This window comes from Macaca nemestrina, chromosome 18 (assembly GCF_043159975.1).
Source record: "Macaca nemestrina isolate mMacNem1 chromosome 18, mMacNem.hap1, whole genome shotgun sequence".
Lineage (NCBI taxonomy): Eukaryota > Metazoa > Chordata > Mammalia > Primates > Cercopithecidae > Macaca > Macaca nemestrina.
The window spans coordinates 8,320,283-8,342,674 of NC_092142.1; the positions used below are offsets into that span (position 1 = coordinate 8,320,283).

The 22,392-nt window shown below is 41.3% G+C and overlaps 1 long non-coding RNA gene across 1 annotated transcript in view; it reads left to right on the plus strand.

Moving 5' to 3' along the window:
- The window catches only part of LOC105467807 (uncharacterized), a 36,164-nt gene extending 17,303 nt beyond the window's left edge, over positions 1–18,861 (plus strand). Inside the window, exon 3 of the long non-coding RNA XR_979147.2 lies at positions 18,728–18,861. This is a non-coding gene — a long non-coding RNA (uncharacterized lncRNA). The remainder of the gene's footprint in view (positions 1–18,727) is intronic.
- The last annotated feature ends 3,531 nt before the right edge of the window (positions 18,862–22,392 follow it).

Consider the following 22,392-nt stretch of genomic DNA (forward strand, 5'->3'; position numbering starts at 1 on the left):
CACAAAAAACAAAAGACCCCAAAGTAAATAAAAAGAGAAGAAAAAGAAAGTTTGACAATTTGAGACACAGAGTATAGACTAATGCTCAGGCTCATAGATCCTGTAGAAACACTATCTTACAGGATACAGATTTTGGACAGACACAAAGGGAAGAAGGTGATGTCAAGACTGAGGCAGAGACTGCAAATGTATTGACAACCCGAAGGACACCACGCATTGCCAGCAGCCACCAGAAACTAGGAACGATACACATTCTCCCCCAGAACCTCCAAAAAGGATCAACCCTAATTTCTTTCTTCTGGCCTCCAGATTTGTGAGATAAGTTTCGCTTGTTTTAAGTCACACAGTTTGTGGTTATTTGTTATGGGAGTCTTAGGAAGCCGATACAATCAATATTTCTGTTAAACAGACAGAAAATCATCATTGCCCTCTGCATGTGAGAGAGATGTGATATATGAGATAGGTGCTATCAAGAGCCCTACTTAATGGAGAAGAAAACTAAGGGACAGAGAAAGTAAGCAATTTGTCAGAGTGAAATAGGTAATAAATGATTACACTGATATTTGAACCCAGGCCTATAGCTTCTAGGGCTGTGTTTTTCAATATGGTAGCCACTAGTCACACATAGCTATTTACATTATTTAAATTAGCCAAGATTAAATACAATGAAAAGTTCAATTCCTCAGTCCCAATAGCAACATTTCCAGGTCCCACAGTCCACATGCGACCGACTCCTGGTTACTGTCTTGGTCGGTGAGGATTTTAGAATATTTCCACCATTGCTGAAAGTCCTATTGAACAATGCTTCCATTTAGTCCATGAAAACTAACCCCTATAATACCTTGGCAATATTTATGAAGTGTTTCGCTCAGCGACTGTCATAAGTTAATCCGTATATATCATCATTGTATCTTTCTAGATTATAGGATCTGTGTATGTCATAGTTATTACATCTTTCTAGATTTGTGTTGTGTGTGTATGTGTCTGAGTGTCTATACTCTCCTATCCATGTGTGTTTATGGGAGGTGGGATAATTATATTCACAAATGTATGTTTTATGTGGTTAAGAACATACTGTGCATACATGTAATTCCATTTTCTGTTTTCCCCACCATAAACAATACATTGTAAGACCTTCTGGTGGACATTTCAATTCTTTGAAACAGTCTCCCCAACTTGTCCCTGGAACTGTACCCCTTTTCAGACACTGTGAAATTTCTTTCTTAGAAGTAACAGTAGCTGGCTATCAGAAAGGCTAGAATCCCAAATTAGGGGAACATGACATGGTAGTCAGTCTGACAAAGAAATAGAGTTTTCAAACATATTGTGAACATGTGTGATGGATGATAAATCATCATGATTCTCTGTGTAATAATTGACTTGCTCTGTAATAATTGATTCCCTGAGTAATAACTGACTTTGTATAATAACTGATTCTGTGTAATAAATGGTTCTCCATAATAATTAAATTTCAGTGTAATAATTAACTCTGCACAATTGGTGACTATCAGTATAATCGTGGACTCTGTGATAATTGACTGTGCGATAACGGATTCCCTATGTGATAATTGACTCCCTGTGTGATAGTTGATCCTGTGCAATATTTGACTCTGTATAATAATTAACTCTGAGCAATAATTGACTCTGTGTGTAATATTGGACTCTGCCCATCAGCACAAACATGCAAATGCTTGGACTAGTGGAGATTAGAGTAATAAGGCCCTGCTGGTTGCAAGTGGGAGGAAACCAATTCAAATCAACTTAGGATAGTAACAGGAGGAGGAAATAATTAGCTCACCCACCTGGGCCGCCCAGAGGTGAATTGGCCTTAAGTCCACATGAATCCAAGTGTTCACATGAGGTCTTTGGGATCGTGCACCTCTTTCCCTCTTTGGGCTCTTGGCTTTATTCCCAGATGGGTCCATCCTCTCCATGGTGGGAGATGACCTTAACAACTCGGGCTTCCGTGACACTTAGAGTACCTACCTGATCCCAGGAAATTTAATAGAGCAATGCTTTGCTTCCAGCATCCATGTCAGTTCCCCAAAGGAACTCTGGCTGGCCTGGTTTATGTGCCCACAACTGAGATGGTAGAGGCAGACACCTTGATTGACGGCTACATCATTATCACAGGGGGTGGGTGTACTTCACAAAATGAATGGATGTGGAGTAGAACAAACAAGTAACAGATGTCTCCTCTTGTTCACAACCTGTGAGCTACCGTCTCCTGAGGGGTGAGCATGAGCTGCAGGAATTTGTCCCAGCAAGTTCTTTAATCCTTGGGTGAACCAGGCACTGTCTTTAGAACAGGGACATGATTAATATCTGTTATAAGCATAAAGAAAACAATGCAAAGTCATTTAAAATATCAAACTTACAGCAATATTTTGTCTTTATGAATTTTCTCTATCAATGGCTACTAAATATGTAACTACTACCTGTAGCATACCATAATATATATTTCTTCTAAAAAGCTCCACATGAAATACCTACAAAGCATTGAAATACATGTTTTACTACCAGTTGGGGCCTTTGACTCTATGAGATTTTTGTCAATGAAAGTTTTACAATATATATGAAAATTTTGAATTATTACCCAAAATTAAGTTGCCCTGACTGAGACTAGGAAAATGAACCTCAAAGAAAATCTCAACCGTCTTTATGCCCCTTCATTCTCCTTTTGCCTGGTTAATCACTACGTATCTTTTAGGTCATAATATAAACATGACTTCTTTGAGAAAGTCTCCTTCTGAACTCTCTAACGAGGCCTGTTTCCCTTTTGTTGTATCTCTTATAATTCTATGTACCACCATCAACCCCTGCCCTCAATATGTGCACTAACATATATTATAGTTGTCTATGTGACCATTTGAACACTCTTTTTTTACTAGATTCCAAATTCCAGGAGAGCAGGGTTCAACCCGGTTGTATCCCTGGGACCCTAGTTCAGTGTTTGGGACATAATAGATGCTCACCAAATATTTGCTGAATAGATGTATGAGTCCGTAAGTGCATAAACACCAAAGGGTAATCACAGAATCAAATCCAATTTTCTTCTTACAATACATAAAATTTGGAAGACAAAGTGCCCAATTTCTTACGATCACTGGGACACAGATGCTTAAAGATTTTACTATGTAACTATATCTTTCCAGTTCATAGGAAATTTTTGTTGGTCTTATAAATGCATTCAGAAGAAATCATGGTAAACCATCAGAGATGAAGGGAGAAGACTTTACGAGAGAGTGGGAAAGGTAGTTCAAATAGGCTTGACTGGCCAAGTGTGGTGACTCATGCCTATAATCCCAGCACTTTGGGAGACCGAGGCAGGCAGATCACAGGGTCAGGAGTTCGAGACCAGCCTGGCCAATATGGTGAAACCCCTTGTCTACTAAAAATACAAAACTTAGCTGGGCGTGGTGGTGTGCGTCTGTAGTCCCAGCTACTCAGGAGGCTGAGGCAGAAGAATCACTTGAACCCCAGAGGAAGAGGTTGCAGTGAGCCGAGATCACGCTACTTTACTCCAGTCTGGGCAACAGAGTGAGACTCCATCTCAAAAAACAAAATAAAATTTAAAAAAGGCTTGATTGACAGAGAACTTCAACACTATTGTCTAATTTAGAAGAATAAAAATTTAAGTTTTGCCACATGCAGAAACAGAAATCTTAAGTCAGAGCAATATAAAATCCTCCCAAGAAATAACTCTTGCTGGCCCTTTTAGTGGAGATCAGGCCAAATAGGTTGTGAAACCACAGATGGAAATACTGCTGCCGAAACCCAATGCCAATGGTAGTGAGTATTCCCATATTTGCCTGCCAGCATGTCTTCTGCTGAAGAAGCAATGACTCTTTGGAAGAACCCATTTCATAAACTTGGCACTGGCTCAGATTTCCCACCTACCAGGATATGTATCCCAAGTCAGAGGGATTCATCTCGTGGGTCACTGTCATTGGTCCTGAGATGAACATGTGATCTCAGCTGAGCCACTCAGAGTCTTCTCTGGGACTTTTCTGCCAAAGATAAGAAGGAAGTTACTCTCGTTGTGATGGGTGGGGTGAGCTCTAATATATGGGTTTGGGAAGGCTGTGAGCATGACACCTGCTGCATGGGTGGACCCACCTGAGGAATGAAAAGACAAGGATGCATGATTGCATCCTCTGGGACCTTGGCTCAAGTAGATGAGCCTGGTGGAACTTGTTAGTTATTTGAGTCAATCAATGAGTTTTTTGTTTTGCTTGAGTTAGGGTTCTGTGACTTGTGACTATTAAAACAGCTGTAGTTTAATTTATGTCAATGTGAATGTAAACATTTCTTGGATTGGATGAGTGGTGTTCTACAATTGCTGAGGCTAAGACAACCATTTTGTAGGCCTATCCATGACTGGTCTCAAATGGGCTATTACATAGTTGTTGCCATGTTTTAGGTTTCTGTGAGATTCTCCTACAGTTGTTGAGTGGTCCATTAAATGGTATATAACCAGACAGTGTGTTCAAAAGGCATTCTGAGAGTGTAGTGTTTTTCTTTTTTTAAATCTTAGAGAAAAAGTGGGACATTTTTCATGTCTCTGGAAGCTCCATTATGATGCATTTGGACATTTTTGATAAAATTATGAGGCATAAAAACTTAGAAGCATTGAAGATTAATTTTCCTCCATAAATATATAGATCATTGTCAAATTCTATATGACTAGTTTTGCCCAGAGCAAAAAATATTTTCCATGTAATTTCATAGCAATATAGAAGTAGATAATGGGACAATGGCATTGAAAAAGGCTTTTATGGATTGTAAGTGTCAGGTTAACATTCACAACCTGATGAATCAAGCAGAAGCTGCTGTTAAAATGTAGGGCTTTGTTGTTTTAAAGTTAAAAATAAAGTTGGGAACTGGTACAATAGTAAAATTAAAGTAAAAGAAAATAAATAATCCATATCTCTTCTGTTCTGTTTAAATATTAAAGTGTCAGCTGCAATTTTGAAATGACACAAAGAAGCTTGCTGAGCTGAAAAAATGCTTCATTTGTTGGATTTCTATGCTGTCTGAACTACAATTTTGTCTAAGGATGACTTTCTGGTTAGAGGTGCCTGAGTTGTATGGTCTCTTACAGGTTAAGAGGCAAGAACACCACACAGCTGATGATTTTTGTTTCTTCTAATTCCTCTCTGACCTCGTGGCCTCTTCCAGGAGTGTACTGTTAGGTGCCCAGGAGAGTGAAGTCACTCATTCTAGTTGGAATTGCAATTCCATCCTAAAGCCTCCAACTGCACTGTTTATCATGGCCAACTGGTCATTCCTTCTTCATGGGATTCTCAGAGGCCAAAAAGTCAGTATCTTAAGTACTTCTTTTCACATGAGGCCATCAAGTTTCCTTGCTCAGACCATTCAATCCCTTGAAACTTAAAGTCTTGTGCATAAGAATGGCTACTGATTTCTGAATATTGGTGTCTTTGTTGGAATCCACTCAGGAGCTTTGATAACTGGAAATGCTGCATCAGACATCCTGGCATGGCATGATCTGGCTGTGTTCTCTCCATGTTGAATTGGCAGCCTTGTTGAGAAAACCATGAGGAAAAGTAAAGGAATATTGGAGCTTTGCTTTTTTTGAAGGTGTCCCAGGGTAGGATTCCAAGAGCCACAGGGCTCTGGTGGAGCAGTAGAATGGGGAGTTCACATGGTCAAGCCAAGGTACCTAGGAAGCATCAAGAAACCAAGCTGCCCTAGATCCGAAGGCAGATATACAGGGGGTAAATCTCAGGGCCAAGAATTTGGAAAAGGGTTGAGATAGTATTGAAGCAAGCAGATGCCAGAAATAAAAGAGGAGGATTCTAGAACACCAACAAAGATTGCCTTTGTGGTATCTATTTATAGTGGAACTTTTATTATTTTTTTTTAACATCAGAACTCCCTTCCTCCGTGTAGGGAATTTTCCATTGCAGAAGTTTTTGGAGAGGCAGAGCTCACTTCTCACAATAGAACATAAAGTTTTAGCATACTAATTTTTCCAAAAATCCCTGAAGCTAGGACAGGGTTTCTCAATCTCAGCACTGTTGACATTTTAAACAAGATAATCTTATGTTGTGGGAAGCTGTCCTGTGCATTGTAGGATGTTTAGCAGCATCCCTGTCTTCTATGGGTGAGATCCCAGGAGAACCCCAACAGCTAAAACCGTCTCCAGACATTGTCAAATGTCCCCTGGAGACAAACAGTCCAGTTGAGAACCACTGGTCTAGAGGGCGGCTCATGATCTAGATTCAGCCGATCAAATGCATTCTTCTCCAGAACTGGGAGCTTGAGAGTCCATGAAGAAGCCTCCAGGAAGTTTATCACCTTCATCAGCAATGAGGGCTGCACCACCAGCAGCACCAGTAGTAGTCAGTTCTGAAATTATAGCAAACTGCAGGTGTCTTTGATAGGAGATTCACCAGTGTCCAGGGCCAGTCAAACTAGCAAGCATTTAATGTCAGTGATGTCACCAAACTAGTTCAGGACCATGATATTGGCTGAGGCACATTCTGCCTATATCCTGGAGGAAGGGAGGAAGAGAGGAAGGGAGGAAGGGAGGAAGGGAGGAAGGAAGGAAGGAAGGAAGGAAGGAAGGAAGGAAGGAAGGAAGGAAGGAGAAGGGAAGGAAGGAAAAAGAAAGAAAAGAAAAGAAAAGAAAGAAAGAAAGAAAGAAAGAAAGAAAGAAAGAAAGAAAGAAAGAAAGAAAGAAAGAAAGAAAGAAAGAAAGAAAGGAGAACCTAGCTGTCCAGTTTTTCTAGTGAACAACCAAAATAATCTTTCAGTAAATTGCTTATCTGCTTAAATGAGCTATGATCCATTTTGGTTGCTTAAACTAAGAGCCATAACAAATAGACCATCCCTTATATTTAACTGGAAAAATAGCCAGATCCTGGGACAGCAAGGGAACTCAATTTAGAGGTCATGAAAGAAGATACACCTAGCTGTATTCAGGTCTGAAGTCCAGTGGATGTCGAATGAAACAAATACGCCCCCAGGAATTTTCTCCCCTGCTCCACTCAACTTTTGCCTAACCTACCTCTGAAACTTCAGGAGATATACAAGAAAATGGTGCATAGATGCTCTCTGCAGAAAGCTTATGTATTTAAGAGTGCATTAGGAGGCCAACTCCCTGAGTTTACACATAGGCATGTAATAGCAGGTAAGTTTGGATACCTAACTGCCTTGTAATTCAGTCTCCTCATCTACTCTACAAAATGCAAGTGAAATTTCCAGTGTTAAAGACAATGGAAAAAAAAAAAAAAAAAACATGAAGGATGACTGGGTGCCATGGCTCATGTCTGTAATCCCAGCATTTTTGGAGGCCGAGGTGGGCAGATCATTTGAGGTCAGGAGATCAAGACCAGCCTGGCCAACATGGTGAAAACCCATCTCTACTAAAAATACAAAGACTATTAGCTGGGCATGATGGTACGCTCCTGTAGTCCCAGCTACTTAGGAGGCTGAGGCAGGAGAATCAATTGAACCTGGGAGGCAGAGGCTGCAATGAGCCGAGATCGCACCAATGCAGTCCAGCCTGGGTGACAGAGTGAGACTTTGTCTCAAAAAAACAAAACAAAAAACACCCAAAAAAAACCATGAAGGGGTTCTCAATTGATTTTGCCTGCTCTGTATACATTTATCCTTTTTGGTTTGTTTGTTTGTTGTTGTTGTTACATCACATCAATTTCCTTTTTCCTTAGGTGAATTGTCTATGTGTGGGAAATTGACTGAAGCCTACCAATCAGCATTTTCTATATCCTAAACCACAGTGATCAGTTTCAGGTGAAATCATGACTCAAACTTGTCTAATCAGTCAGTTTTTGAATGCTGGCTGAAGCAAGCAGCAAGAAAGGTTGACTGTTCCCAGGACAGTTTCTGGGGGCTGTAAATATAAGCGTGATGCTTCTGGCAACCTTCCTGCTATTGTGAGGAAGGATTAGCTTGAGAATGGGGGGGTAAAGAGAAAAGTGCAGCAGAGAGAAGAGAGTAGAATACAGTTTGATATCTGCATTTGAAGCCCTGGATCCAGCTGTACCTTAAGCCAGTACTAGCCTCGAAGTTCCCAATGCATTCCCCAATGCATTCCCCTTCTTGCTTAGGGCAGTTGGAGCTGAGCTTCTGTCTCTTGCAACACAGAGTAGCTGAATTACATTGCCACCTAGCGCACAGGGAGCCCTCACTACAAAGGTACCAACAGTAAAACCACAATAAATGTTTGAAGAACTAATCGTGATGATTGTTCTTTGATTTCCGTTCCCGGCATCTGGCACAGGAGACATCAATAATCACGTATTGTATTGGAGTTTAATTGCATGAATGCAAGGAGCCAGGTCTCAGGACATGAAATGATGAATTTCCATTTGTCAAGGCTACCGAGTTGAGACAGTTAAAGTCTTTGGGGAAAATGAGCCTCTTGCACTTGCACAGAGGACATTTGTGCTTCTCAAACACTCTATAGCTCTCCAATTCTGTGGGGATTAAGGTTTGTATGTCCAGGAAGGTATTTAGAATGCTTTTTTTCCAGGATGCTTTTAGGGTAATGAAATTGTGACAAGCAATACCAACCTGCCCCGAGGCTCAGTCACAAGTCCCTCAGCCTCAAACTCTGCAGCCAGGAGCTCTAACATGATCTCTGGCATAGAATGTCCATATTTAAAAGTCACTGCCAAAGGACTTTCAGATCAATATTATCCCCCGGTAGCATTTTCTCACATATTACATTAAAAAGACTAATTCCTTAGAGAGTTGTAAAGATGTTTTAGTGCAGAGCATATATTATGAATGTTTCATCGTTATTCCTCAGGATTTATTTAACATTTTACTCGACAGTCCCTTTGGATTTTTGATTGATTACTAGGCAAATTAGATAAGAAAACTCTTCCTGTAAAAGATTCCCATGCAGCATCCATAGCCGTGGTGGTGATAACGACGATAGCTTAGTGCTTCTTGTGTCAACAACCACGCTAAGCAGTTCACATACACTGCTGTCATTTAGTTTTTACCCCATTTGAAGAAGATATTATCTCCACTGTACAGATGAAGAACTGAGCTTTAGGGAGTTCATGAGTCAAAGCCAGGGTTTGTTGAACTTCAAAGCCAGTGTTTTTAATACATGCTCTTTTCACAGTCACTTAGTCCCCACAACGTTATCATGAGGTGGGTGGTCTTTTTATCAACCCATTGTACCAAGGGGGTAAGAAATATTCCTTTTAATCCATTGTCTTTAATACTGGAAATCTCACCTGCATTTTGTAGAGTAGATGAAGAGACTGAAACATAAAGGAGTTATGTATTCAAATGTACCTGCTATTACATGCCTGTATGTAAACCCAGAAAGTTGGCCTCCTAATGCACTCTTAAATAAATAAGAGTGCATTAGGACTCTACCAGTAGAGACTAGTTTGATCCCCAATAGCTGAGATCCTCAGCTAGTGCAGGAGACAGTTGTACTTCATTGTTACCTGATACACCCTGATTCTCAGTGTGGATACGTTTAGATTACTGTTGCCATGAAAAACAAGTTTCAGGTTCAACTATGACAGGAAAGCATTGTTTACTCTCTTTTCTGTCTTTGGGATTCACAAACATATGCCCCAGTGAAAGGTTCTGAGACAATCTATGGAGAAGAATCCGGTTTTAAGTTTATTTTACAAATGTGTTTGGAAGGATCAGGTTCTGGAACTTTTGGGTTTGTTGGTTGTGTTTGTTGGTTTCCTCCTTATAGCAACAACTTGCTTACTTGAGTATATTAAAAGAACAATCAGGCCTTCAGTGTGATCTCTTAACACTCCTCAGGCAACACTACGGTGAGAGGGTGGGCTCAGTATAGACATAAGGAACCCCATGTGTGATGGCAGGTTCTAAGTTTCTTTACTAAGTAAATGACAATCATTAGATTGACTGACTCATTTTTCTTCTCTCCCTGGAAATATTATCCTAAGGGATAGGTGGCATATATTCTTACTGGTGATTCTACTAGAATCTAGAGAGGACTGACAAGTAGTTCATCTTCATCTGGTTTTCGAACAATTTTATAAAGTCTGTAGCTCTACTTTTCAGTATCTCAGTGAGTTTGCAAGTCATTAGGATTCTTGATGCACAGGGTCCAGTAGATGTAGAATGAAACAAATATGTCCCCAGGAATTTTCTCCCCTGCTCCACCCAACTTTTGCCTAACCTACCTCTGAAACTTCAGGAAATATTCAAGAAAATGGTGCATAGATGCTCTCTGCAGAAAGCTTATGTATTTAAGAGTGCATTAGGAGACCAACTTTCTGGGTTTACATACAGGCATGTAATAGCAGGTACATTTGGATACATAACTCCTTTGTGTTTCAGTCTCCTCATCGACTCTACAAGATGCAGGTGAGATTTCCAGTATTAAAGACAATGGATTAAAAAAAACCATGAAGGGATTCTGAATTGATTTTGCAGGCTCCACATACGTTTCTCTTTTATTTGTTTCATTTTTGTAGTTGTTGTTGTTATATCACACTAATTTTCTTTTTCCAGTCAGCCTGGACCAGTGGTTCTCAATGGGAGTGATTTTTTTTTAAGCTGCCCTAACCATTGTCCCCTTCCAGGGATTTGTCCTGTTAATAGTTGATATAGAAAAGTCCAATTTTAAGAAAAAATATAATTATTGTATCCATAATAGAAGGAAGATAAAGAAAAATCGAAATTTCTCAATGGAAGGAGAAAAGACACCAGGAAAATGTAACTACAAGGTGGAGAAGAATTAGTAGTTCTTTCTTTTTTTTATTATTATTAAACTTTAAGTTCTGGGATACATGTGCAGAACGTGCAGGTTTGTGACATAGGTATACATGTGCCATGGTGGTTTGCTGCACCCATCAACCCATCATCTACACTAGGTATTTCTCCTAATGCTATCCCTCTCCTAGCCCCTCACCCCCCACCCCAGCCCAGGTGTGTGATGTTCCCCTCCCTGTGTCCATGTGCTCTCACTGTTCGACTCAATGGGAGTAATTTTTAAGCTCTTCCCACTCCCACGGAGCATTGGGCCATGTCTGGAGATAGTGGTGGTTGTCACAACTGAAGGGGGGCAGTACTGGCATCTAGTGGGTAAAGCTAAATATTTTACAGTGCACAAAACAGTTCCCTGCAGCAAGCAAATGTTCAGACCAAAATGTCAGTAGTACTGAGGTTGACTCAGAACTACTGGGTTAGACCATGTGGTGATAACACATAAACCCTGCATTTTGGGGGCTTAACACATGTTTTTGCTATGTTTTTAGCATATGTTTTTGCTGTGTTTGCTATGTTTTTGTTTTTGTTTTCTCAAGTATGCAAGATCTAATGGGAATGTTTGCAGCTTGTCACTCTTCTGAGAGATGCTTCTCCAAATAGTTTCTGAAGGATACAGACTTCCAAGCTTCTTCCATCATGTGAACTGCTGACTTAGAAGCCATAATTTCCAACTAGAAGTACAGGTGAAAGAATACATGGATGACCGGGCACGGGTAATCCCAGCACTTTGGGAAGCTGAGGTGGGCAGATCACGAGGTCAGGAGATAGACCCATCCTGGCCAACATGGTGAAACCCCAGCTGTACCAAAATACAAAAAATTAGCCTGGCGTGGTGGTGCGTGCCTGTAGTCCCAGCTACTCAGGAGGCTGAGGTAGAGGAATCGCTTGAACCCAGAAGGCGGAGGTTGCAGTGAGCTGAGATCACAACACTGCACTCCAGCCTGGCGACACAGCATGACTCCGTCTCAAAAAAAAAGAATACATGGATGATCGTGCAGATCTTTCAGAGCTCAAGTCCAGAAATTAGGTACATCCTTTCCACCTACGTTCTTGTGGCCAGAACAGTAATGTAGGTATATAAAGACTCAAGGGGTTGTGGGGCAGTGCTGGAAAATGGCCTTCCTGCATTTTCAAAAGGAAAACGAAATGTTTTGATGAACACATCATATCGTCTCTGGCATGCATAGAAAGTTCATTTTGAATAAATGCTGAATAAATAAGGCACAAGAGCTAAAATGTTTATACAGCAATTAAACAGTGGCAAAACATAATTTTAATTTAAGAGACTAGCATTGTTGCTGAGAAAATAGTTCTCAGGTCCATGCATCAAGATTTAAGCAATAGAATTAATATTTACTAAGTACCCACTACTGTCACGCACTTGGAGTGTGTTAGTTCATTAAATCCCTCTGTGATATCGCTATCACACCTGTTTCATAGATTAGGTAATTGAAAATCAGAGAGTTCAAGATTCCAGCGTGAGTGCACACAGCAAATAAGTTACAGTGTCAGTATCCAAATCAAAGACAGATTCCAAAACCCCTGTCCTTTTCTTTTCATCAACATCTTTCCAACCAGCCTTTGTCATGCATTATTCCTATGACGTGATCCTTGCCAAAATAGTCTCAGGAGCTAAAGCATTTGAAAACTTCTGAATGCTGTTTTTTGTTGCTTTTTTTTTTCTATCTTGAAGCATCACAATGCCTATTAGGCTATGTAAAGCATATACAGCTTATTTTAAAGAGACCAATTAGACCAATTAGATGAAAGATTCCTATATTTTCATTATATGTATTAATATTCCGTGCAATTAAGTAAAATAAGTCTTGGGAAATATTATTTTCTTGCAGCAGTTCTATTTGTAATTTGGAATTTAATTTTATGCCCACACCAATGCATATAATAGGTACTATTATATCTAAACCACTGTTTTTAGAAAGCAGTGTGGTGTACCTATAATGGTACTAGCTGGGCAATTCGGAAATAGAGGTCTGGTTCTTATTATTTTTAATTTTATTTTTTTAATTAGCACAGTGATTTTTCCCTAGATTTTATACTTTATTTGATTAAGATATTTACTTTCCTAGATTTGGGGTTCATCATATATGATGGGGGGTGGTGCTGAATTAGTTAAGGGGTGGCAAGTAGGTCTTCTATTCCAAATAAAATATGATTGTGTTTTGTTTTGCTTCATCTGGTTTTATTTTGTTTATTTGGTGTCTCTGGGGATTAGCTTCCGTTCAGAGCCAGTATCAATTAATCCCCAAAAGAGTTTTACCTTTCATCAATTTACAGTCACACTAGTAAATGGCCTTACTTGTGTCTGGGGAAAGTTTTACTGAAGATTCACAAAACACACATGTGTTCACATTGCAGGGTCCTTTGGGGCCCCAAGGATGTGAGCAGGTTTAGTTCTAGCACCTGGATAAGAGGTTGTGAATCCTCACCCCGGTGACTTAGGTTGGGTTCCTGCCCACCAGCTTGGAGTCATTGCCTGAGTATGTCAGGAAGCCCCATGGTTGGGGCTGCCCTTGTACTTAATTCCTAAGGTCTTGTGACCAATTGTGCATTGTCACCTATCCCTAGAGGTCCTGCACTCTGATCACTACTTCATCTCTGTGGGTTATTCTGGTAATTGTACTCGCCTGGTGTTACGGGCTACCTGTTTGTGTCCCTGACAAAAAGACCAAAAATTAAAAATAAAAATTCCGAATCAAATATGTTGAGTGTGACTGCCCAGAACAGTGTGTTGACAAGGAAGCTAAGTCCAGATTCAATAGAAATGAAGAATTCTCTGAGTGGTGCATAGGGTCTGCCTTGACCACAGATGGCACAAGTGATATCCCATGTGCTGTAAATATGCTGTGTCTGAACTAAAGGAAGCCTGAGGTCATTTTCAATTCTAGTATCTGTGATTGCTGTGGAAAATTAGATAACGATATGCTCCTCCTCCTACCTACAAATACAATGTGGTGGGAGAACAGGGTGGGTCATTGGCCAAGCATAACCTACCAGGTCCATGGCATGTTCTAAAATCCAAGTACAAGGGAATGCGAACTCTCTGGATAGATCAGAGAAATACATTGCTGATAGAGGCTGTAGGACATTTTGTAAGAAGTCAGATTTCAGCTAGATTCTGAAGAAAGTATAGGAGCTTGGCAGGCGGAGATGAGGAAAAGGCAGTCCAGGCAGAAGAAATAACTGCTAGCGGCTGACAAAGGAAGGTCTGTTTGATGACGGTGAATGCCCAGACTAGTGGGAGCATTTAGAGACTTCGGGCCTGGAGCAGGGACCAGGAGAGACCGTGGAACAGACTGGAGCCAGGTAAGTGGAGATCAGTTCTCCACGCACTCTGAATGCTAAACTCTGCAGGTTGCTGGCTTCCTGGTGTTCCTGTAGCTGTGGGGACTCATGCTGCTTAAAGCAGCCTCAATAGAGTGTCCTTGGAAGAACTGTCCTTGCTGGTGGCCTGCTCACTTGCCCACTGCTGACAGAGCTGGCTTGGGGCGTCTGTCCCCTCTGCTTTTCCTCACCGCCCAGGGCTGCCTTCCTGGGACTGGGCCTAATGAAATGTTTCCCGTTTTAATTTCAGCTCTGCTGGGAGGAGCTCTTTTATCTCAGCTGCTTCTCTGCCATCAAAGCCCACTCAACTTTGAGTAACTGCCCGCCCCCTCGCTGGTCCTGTCCTCCCCAGAATCCTGCCTGGAGGTTTTAATTCAGAGTCTCAGAAGACAAGCAAGGGGGTTGCTTTTGATTGATCAGTCAAACACAATCCCCTTCACAATTGTCTTTGGAGACTCAGGCTCCAGACATGAAAGATAAAAACAAGAGATGCCAGCTTGGTTTAAGATGGAAGTTTGTGCTAGATCTTTCTGTTCTTCCTTCAACTCAGAAAATAAAATAAAATAAAAGATTTCTCTCTCTGTTCATTCCGTGCCTTGTTTCCTTTTCTACCCATCTTGCTCCATTTCCCAAGGGAATTTTTACTTATTTCAGAAGTAATAAAAGCCATCCAATCTTTACTGAGGTTCCTCTGATCACTTTATGTCTATTCTAGGCATTCTACTTTTATGACTTTTTAAATCTTAACCACTATCTGATGAAGTGGGTACCATTATTAACCCCATTTTACAGATACAGAAACTGAGTCAGGAAGTGCTTAAGTAATACATCCCTGGTAATGCAGCTATTAAGTGATGAAGCTGAGATTTAATATCAGGCAATCTGGCTCTCCAGAGTCCCTGCTTTTTTCCAACATGCCATGCTGTGTCCCTGACATTTCACTTTTGAGGTGATACACTATATGTTGACTTACAGCAAGGAAATCTACTAATCTACTGAAACTTTTTTTTTTGAGACAGAGTTTCACTCTTGTTGCCCAGGCTAGAGTGCAATGGCATGATCTCAGCTCACTGCCACCTCTGCCACCCGGGTTCAAGCGATTCTCCTGCCTCAGCCTCCCAAGTAGCTGGGATTATAGGCACCCACCACCACGCCTGGCTAATTTTTTTGGTATTTTTAGTAGAGATGGGGTTTTACCATGTTGGCCAGGCTGGTCTCGAACTCCTGACCTCAGGTGATCCACCCGCCTTGGCCTTCCAAAGTGCTGGGATTACAAGCGTGAGCCATCACACCCAGAAGCATTTTTTTTTTTGTCGCCGATGCATGGACCAAGAATGATGGGTTAAATGAAATGAAAATATGTAACCTCAAGGACTGAGAGCAACTTTGTGGGAGGTCTCCTAGGTGTGCCTATTTTAATATTTTAACCTAGAAAATAGACAAAGAAAATATGAAGGATTCTTCAAACTTCTATACTGCAGCCAATAGGAGAAGGATAAAAACGGGGTAAGGAATGAATACCATAGGATCGTGTCTTAGTCCATTTTTTGTTGCTATAACAAAAAATACCTGAGACTGGAGAATGTATAAAGAAAGGAGGTTTATTTTGGCTCATGGTGCTGAAAGCTGAGAAATGAAAAATCTGATGGCCACACCTGATTGGCTCCTCATGAGAGCCTCATGTTCATCATAACATGTGGGAGAAACAGAAGCAGAAGCGATTAAGCAAAGGGCTAACCATGGGAGGCAGCTTCACTGATATAGTTTGAATATATGTTCTCACCAAATCTTATGTGAAATTTTAATCCCCAGTGTTGGAGGTGGGGTCCAGTGGGAAGTGGCAGCAGATCCCCTATAGCTTGGTGCTTTGCTCACCACAGTGAGTGAGTTCTCATGACATCTTGTTGTTTAAATGTGTTTAGTATCTCCCCACTCTCTCTCTTGCTCCTGTTCTCTCCTTTTCCTATTCTTGCCATGTCAGACACCTGCTCCCCCTTCAACTTCCCCATGATTAAAAGCTTCCTGAGGCCTCACCAGAAGCGAAGCAGGTGCCAGTGCCATACTTCCTGTATAGCCTAGAGAAGGGTGAGTCAATGAAACCCCTTTTCTTTATAAATTACTCAGTTTCAGGTATTTCTTCATAGCAATGCGAGAATTGCCTAACACACTCACTCTGTAACAACCCATTTTCATGGGAACTAATCCATTCCCTCAAGCACTAACCCAGTCTCACTAGAAAGACATGAATCCTTCTTAACAACCTTATCATCTCTTAAAGGCATCACTTTTCAACATGGCTGCATCAAGCACCAAGCCTCAACATGAGTTTGGGTGAGGACCAACCATATTCAAACCGTAGCTACAAGAAACACTGTCATAAGAGAAGGGAACTTGGCTAATTTAAACCACTTTCTATAGCTCCAGCTAAAATTTGGGGCTGATAAAATATTAACGAGTTGCATCTAATATGATTAAATTTTCTTTGCGTAAACAAGCTCTAACACTCACATCCAAAACTCCACTTATAATGTACATGGAATGCAGAAGCCAAAAGTCACTTGGAGACTATGAAAGAAAAATAAAAACTGAATACACTGAGAACACAAAATATCCCCCATGGGACATCAGACATCCCCAAAAGTGTCTAGGTTCTTAGATGGCCAGAGAGTTCTATTCCAGACACCAATACGTGGCCCACAGACTGGAAACAACTCACTGAGACTTTCTGGTGTGACCTGCACAGGTTTTGTTCTAATTTTATTATTTGAAAACACTTGAAATTTGGAATCATTTACATCCTGTTGATAACATGGCAGATTCAGAAAACCGACTTTGAAAAACCCTTAGGAACATACTTCACTAAAGGTATTGAAAAAAGTTGGAACTCAGTAGCAGCTGCATTTTATGGAGGGTCTGTGATCTTTGGTTGATAAAGGGCCTTGGCACTTCCTTTCTTTTCTTCAGCCAACATGCTTTTTACTCATGCACTTTCTTTGCTGGGGTCTTATAGATCCCACAGGAATATCTGTTGTAAGAGAAGTGATAAAATTATCTGCTTTCTGCTTGTTGGGCTACTCCTAGACTGTGGTGTTTCACTGTAGTCAAGAAGGACCAAGAAGAGGCAGAGCATATATAAGATTGAATGATGACTGTTTTCTGTTGACCTAAATGTGACCAACCAGAAGCTTCAGGAAAATTATTGTCCCAAATATAAAGACTTCTTGGACAAATCTGTTAGACCTGGACTGGGTTGTTTTAGGTGACAGAGGGCTTTCTTACGGGAAATTAATAAACTGGATCTGGTTGTGGTTGTTTTCAGAAGATTGTAAACATTCTACAAACACCATGGTAATAATCATTGCAGGTAGGAACCATCAATAGATGCAAGAATTAGGGGAGAAAAGTGCAGTGACAACAGGATATGTGTGCAGTCTCAAAGTATCTCCCCACAATATCCTTATTAATTAAAGAGGGAAAAATGTTCACTTTGCAGTGGAGAGGTCTGACAGCTATTGCCTTAGCCAAGAGACGAGGGTTAACATCACCAGTAATAAGACATATCAACATCATGATACCCAGGCAGAAAGCACTGGGGAGTGCACATCATTTTCTGTGGTATTCTTGCCTGAAATGCAAATCTTCCTTCTAATTGGAAGCATCTAATGAGGAAACATCAGATAAACCCAATCGAGGGGGGCATTTTACAAAATAACTCCACAGTACTCTTCAAAAATGTCCAAGTCGTGAAAAACAAAGAAAGACTCAGGAGTTGTCACAGATTGGGGAGGTCTAAGGAAAAATAATGAACGAAGTTTGAGAGCCTGGATGAGTTCCTGGAACAGAAAAGAGAAATCAGTTGAAAAACACTATTGAAGTTGCAGCAAGATCTGCAGATTAGTTAATAGTATCATATCCATAATAATTTCATGGTATCAATTGTGCTATGGTTATGTAAGATGTTAACATTAGAGGAAGGTGGTTGAAGCATGCGTAGAACATCTTTGTACTGTTTGGCAATTTTTCAGTGGGTCTAAAATTATTTCACTGTTAAAAAATGTTTTAAAGATGCTGTCCAGCAGATTTATCAAATGTAAAAATAAAATTGATTTTTAATGCTTTTTTTTCTCTAGTGTTGAATGTCTCCACAAGCATTTCTTATCCTTTTCTTCTGAACTTTCTTTCTCGACATTTTTTTTTAAACTTTGCTGGTGCAGTGGCTCACACCTGTAATCCCAGTACTTTGAGGGGCAAAGGTGGGAGCATCGGTTGAGCCCAGGAGATAGAGGTTACAGTGAGGTCTGATGGCACCATTGCACTCCAGCCTAAGTGATGGAGCAAGACTCTGTCTCTAAAAATAAAAATAATAAATAAAAATAAAAAAGATCTTTGGGTCCAGATTACTTTTTAACCTAAAAACTTCTGAATCTTTCTTTGACACTTTTGAAGGGTACTGATGAGTTGTTTTGTAAACCAATGTATTTTCTCTTTCTCCTCCTCCTGCTCTTTTTCTCCTCCTCTCCCTTCTTCTCTCTGTCTCACAAGCACTTTTTAAAAATCACTAAAACACTTGCCAGATTCTGCCAGAAAACACTATAAATTATCCTGTCCTTTCTAGGGGAGAAGATGCAGAGAAGAACCAGCAGCTTGGAGAATAAAGAAATGGAGGCTGAGGTGAACCCAGGAGGGCATTTTCAGCCTGATACCATCATCAGTGATACAAAACTGCCTCGTGCAGAAGGAGAAGCAAACAGGTACACCAAGCACCCAATAATCAGTTAAAAGAAAAAAGTTCCAATTATTTTCACAAATTCTTGTGGAGACAGAGCCCTATTTGTTGGTAACCAGTGAACTATGAAATCAACCAAGATAACTTTGTTCTACTGTATCTTGAGAACAGGGTTCTCTAGAGGGATAGAACTAATAGGATCTAATATATATATGGGAGTTTATTAAGGAGTGCTGACTCACACAGTCACCAGGTGAGGTCCTACAACAGGCCGACTGCAAGCTGAGGAGCAACAAAGCTAGTCCAAGTCCCAAAGCTGAAGAACTTGGAGTCTGATGTTCGAGGGCAGCAAGTATCCAGCACGGGAGAAAGATGGAGGCCAGAAGATGAGACCAGTCTACTGTTTCCATGTTCTTCTGCCCACTTTTGTTCTGCAGCTGATCAGATGGTGCCCCCCCAGATTGAGGGTGGGTCTGCCTCTCCCAGTCCTGACTCAATTTTTAATCTCCTTTGGCAACACCTTCACAGATACACCCAGGAACAGTGCTTTGTATCCCTCAATCCAATCACGTTGACACTCAGTATTAACCATCACATCTCCTAACCATCACTCTCCTTGTAACCAACCTCCTGTCACCTTAGTTGCTCCCCCACTAAAGGTTGCTCTACTTATCCCACTCAGCCTCCTGCAACCTAAGCATGATCAGCCAGTCCACAGCAAAGCCCTCCCCTTCCTGCTTGGACTCCGACAATCAGTGCTGGTCAACCTCAGGAACAGGTGGTTTCGTTTTCCTGCTAACCTACACCACCTCTTACCCTTTACCTAAATGGGGATGCCTGCTCTTTCCATTAGAGTCCAGTAACCTGTATAAGGCTACTGCTAAATAGAGATGGCACTTCTTTCCACTAGGGCTCCATCACCCCTTATAAAGCCACCCCTCAATAGGAATGTCCACTTCTCCCCACTAGAGCTGTGGCCGCCCTTTCTTGGGGACACTGCACTTACCCACTCAGGCTACAAAACCTTGCTCTGCTGTCTTCCTTATCCTGTTCCAAGCCATTTGCCCCAGCCTCCAACCAGGATGTCTATATTACTCAACCCCAACTAAAGTGTTTTTTTGTTGTTGTTGTTGTTTTTCTTTAACGTCTTGCTGAGACGCCCAGGCTGGAGTGCAATGGTGCGATCTCGGCTCACTGCAATCTCCGCTTCCCAGGCACAAGCGATTCTCCTGCCTCAGCCTCCAGGTAGCTGGGACTATAGGCATGCACCATCATGCCCAGCTAATTTTTGTATTTTTTTAGTAGAGACGGGATTTCATCATATTGGCCAGGCTGGTCTCAAACTCCTAACCTCAAGTTATCCACCTGCCTTGGCCTCCCAAAGTGCTAGGATTACAGTCATGAGGCATCGTGCTCAGACCTATCTAATGATTTTTGGACTGAGGCAAGGGAAGACAAAGAAGGAATACTGTTCTTTGCTTTTGTCTTCCTTTTTGTGTCTGAAAAACTCCTCTAAAAATATGCAGGTGTGTGTCTGCCCCCCCTGTTCAACATCAAACTAAGCTGGTCCTACCCTTTTGCCAACAAAGATGAGTTCAGTCCAGGTCAGCCTGGGCACTGCAATAGCTTTTGCTCCTCTTTTCCCTCTCCCAGACTCTTTCTATTGTCACCTTGGCTTTCACTGCACAACAGCCTAGGGGGTAATGTAGCAATGAAAAAAATAGGACTAGGGGGTGCTGACCCTTTCTACAAGGATCTTTGATGGCCTGGGTAGCTCCTTTGTGTGACTTAGAAGGATGCACTGTTTCCTCCAGGAAGACACAGCCCCATGGTAGGGTGCAGAACTTAGGAGCCATAACCGGAGTGGGAATTTACTCCCCTCACTGCACAACTGAACTCAGGAGACTGGTCCTGCTTATTAGCTGTGTAACAGCGCAGCCTTGAGTCATTGACTTAATTTTCTAAGACTCACTTTCCTCATATATAAAAATTAGAGACACTTAGAGTACCTATCTTAAAGGGAGGTGGTAGAACTAAATGAAGTAAGACTTTTCAAGTATTCATCGCCATGCCTAGCCTGTGGAAAGCACTCAATAAGTTGCTTTTACGCAGTCTCCACATCAAGACTGCATGAGGTGCACACTTCAGACTTCATCAGAGTCTTTCTTTCCCCCCGGCTGACTGGTGAGGGCCATGAAGGCAGCACTTATGTCTGACCTTTTTTGTTGTATTATCAGCACCTAGTATGGTATCTGATATACAGTCAGTATTTGATTAAAATGAATGTATGAATGAGATTTTTGAGATCAAATGAGATAATATATAAGTAAAAGCCTGCACATATGCTAATAATAGGTGTAGATTGTTTACCCTTCCTCCCTTTTGAAACTCACAAGAAGTGTCAGAGACTCTCTGAAATGGTCTGACCCCTGCTTTCAACTTTTTCCCAGGGCTTCAAGTATGTATGCCTACAATTTCTAATTTCTACCAATCATCAAATACTTAAGTAGATAGTTCATCATCTTTCACAGCACTGGACTGTTTACACATATGTGTATGAAGATCACAGTGTGGACCCCAGCCTTCAAGGAGGCCCCAGTGATGCCTGCTCACAAATTTGTGCCTTTGTGTAGTCCCCTCCCATGCTGAGTCAGGTCTGGGTACTGTGACTCCTAGAGTATAGAGTAGGGGGTGGTGTGTAATATCTAAGGCAAAGTTATAAAAAGCATTATGGTTTTTCTCTTTGCTTCTTTTCTCTCATTTGTTTTCTGTTTTTTTTTTTTCTTTTTTCATTTTCTTTTTTTTGGAAACTGAGTCTTGCTCTGTCACCCAGGCTGCAGTGCAGTGGCATGATCTTGACTCACTGCAACCTCCACCTCCCAGGTTCAAGCAATTCTCCTGCCTCAGCCTCCCAAGTAGCTGGGATTACAAGCATGCACCACCATGCCTGGCTAATTTTTGTATTTTCAGCAGAGATGGGGTTTCACCATGTTGGCCAGGCTGGTCTTGAACTCCTGACCTCAACTGATTCACCTGCCTTGGCCTCCCAAAGTGTTGGGATTACGGGCGTGAGACACCAGACCTGGCCTCTTTGTTTCTTACATAATTGGCTCTGGGTGAAGCCAGCTGCTATCTTGAAGACACTGAAGCTGTCCTCTGGAGAGGGCCACACACTGAGGACTTTCACCAACAGTCAGCACCAGCTGCCACTAATATGACCAAAGCATCTTGGGAGTGGCTCTTCCACCCCCAGTCAAGCCTTCAGATGACTGTAGCCCCAGCTGACACCTTGGCTGAAACCTCAGGAGAGATCTCAAGTGAGAATCTGCTCCAAAAATCCTCAGAATTTTTTATCTCTCACATGTACCACAGAACATGTAAGAGATAATAACATTTTGTTGGTTTTGAATCACTAAAATGTTGGAAATATTTTGTTATTCAGCAATAGATCATTGCTACAATGTGTTCTAATTTTTGAAGGCAGAGCTTCAATTTCTCATTTTCTGCCCAACTGTCAAATCATGTGTTCTTAACAGTGCTGAAAAAATTTATTT